The sequence below is a fragment of the Populus trichocarpa genome, chromosome 1 (genome assembly GCF_000002775.5).
Source record: "Populus trichocarpa isolate Nisqually-1 chromosome 1, P.trichocarpa_v4.1, whole genome shotgun sequence".
NCBI lineage: Eukaryota > Viridiplantae > Streptophyta > Magnoliopsida > Malpighiales > Salicaceae > Populus > Populus trichocarpa.
The window spans coordinates 46,344,065-46,346,157 of record NC_037285.2 but is presented as its reverse complement, the minus strand read 5'-3'; the positions used below and the strand labels follow the sequence as shown (position 1 = coordinate 46,346,157).

The window sequence follows — 2,093 nt, the reverse complement described above, 5'->3', positions numbered from 1 at the left end:
TCTTAAACGTTTGATTTTGAACTTTTTTTTCTGGTTAATAGAATTGTCAAATTTTCATTTTTGTTTTTTTTTAAATTACTTGATCAATTTTTGGCTATTTTCTGGACACTCTGACATCCTCTACTCACTACTATTATTTTTTTATTTTCTTTTTTTGTGGGAATCCAAAAATGGATAACAATAAAGTTGAACAAGTTTGAAAAGAAATTTGAAATTTGAATTTTTTTGGAATGATGGTCAAATTGCTGAAAATAACGCAAATACATCAAGAAAATATTTTATTTTTTTTGTATGCTGAAAATATTTAGAAAAAATATGGGATAAAAAATTGTGTTATAACAAAACCTTCTCTGGGAGCCCATACCTCTTGTGGCATATTGCTTTCCAAATACTCATCAACTTCAATTTCCTCCAGCCTCGATACATCAATCTCCGAATACTTTATATAGAAGGAGAAGGAAACAAAAGGATGAGGAAAAAGGCAAATGAAAGCATGGGTTCCTGGATTACGTAATCTGCTAGAATGTTCAACATGTCTATGCCATGCAGTCAATAAGACAACTCTGCAAAACCGGCCATACTAACTCACTACAGCCCTTTCTTACTATAAATACTCGCATTTCCACAATGACAAACCACAGCCTTTGTTGTCCAAGAAAAAAAAGAAGCGTTACTTTACTTCAAGCATCTTCTTTTTCACTTCAAGAATGGCTGGTGATCAAGTAACCCTGTTGGATTTCTGGGCAAGTCCATTTGGTATGAGAGTGAGAATAGCATTGGCTGAAAAGGGTGTAAAGTATGAGTACAGCGAACAAGATTTGAGGAACAAAACTGCTTTACTTCTTCAAATGAATCCTGTTCACAAGAAAATCCCAGTTCTTGTCCATAATGGGAAACCTGTATGTGAGTCACTTATCATTGTTCAGAATATTGATGAGGCGTGGAAGGACAAGGCTCCTTTGTTGCCTTCTGATCCTTACCAGGGAGTTCAGTCAAGGTTCTGGGCAGATTTTGTTGACAAAAAGGTATGTTACTTTTTTTTCGGTAAATAAAGGGTTCATCTTTTTGGTTTTTGATTTTGTTTTGATTTGAAGTATGACACTTGATTAAACCCACATTGCAATTTGATCAGTTTCTGAGAATTAGAATTGTACATCACCAGTACAATTTAGCCCTAAGACTGATATCAAGTAAAATGGTGTGATATGAATCTGCAGATATATGCCCTCGGGAGGAAGATATAGACAACAAAAGGAGAAGATCAGGAGTCAGCCAAGAAGGATTTCATTGACAGCCTCAAGCTGTTGGAAAGAGAGCTTGGAGAAAAGCCTTACTTAATTTGGGGGCGAGACCCTCGGCTACGTTGATGTTGCACTACTTCCTTTCCTTTGCTGGTTTTATGCCTATGAAACCATCGGCAACTTCAGTATAGAGGCTGATTGTCCGAAGCTGATTGCTTACTGCAAGAGGTGCTTGCAGAAAGAGAGTGTATCCAAGTCTCTTGAAGATCCACAGAAAGTCTCTGATTTCGTTGTGATGATGAGAAAGAAGCTTGGGCTTGAGTAATGTTCATCCAAAGGCAAGGAGGTGCTATTTCCTGTTGAGAAGTTGTTGTACTTGTGCACCGTGTGAGTTATGTTTCAAATAAGGGTGGCACTTCGTTGTGCCTGTAATATGTTTATAGTTCTAGAGGGCACTTTGTTGTGCCTGACTGAGGATGTGGTTTTTCTCTTAATTTGTGACGTTTGCCTTCATGTAAAAAGACGGTCTTCGTTGCCCATTGGTTCTTGATAAATATAGACATTTGTCATCTTAAGAAGCGTGGAAAAATTATTTTAACTTAAAAGTTTAAGGTATTGAAAGATTCACAACTTTTATATTTTGTTTTATTAATTTAATATTTGATAGAACAAATGTAATTGGATTTAAATTTCTGGTTGGAAATATTTTATTTTAAAATTTTAAATTATTAGGTGAGATATTATATAAGTAATTCTAATGATTTAATAAAATATTATGATTTATTTAATTAAAAGTTTGTATTACTTTTTTTATTTATATTTTAAGGTTTTTTATATTACAAATCAAGTCAA

At 34.2% G+C, this 2,093-nt stretch overlaps 1 pseudogene; it reads left to right on the top strand.

Moving 5' to 3' along the window:
- Nucleotides 1–372: 372 nt before the first annotated feature.
- Nucleotides 373–1,680, top strand: LOC18095747 (probable glutathione S-transferase; annotated as a pseudogene).
- Nucleotides 1,681–2,093: the final 413 nt, after the last annotated feature.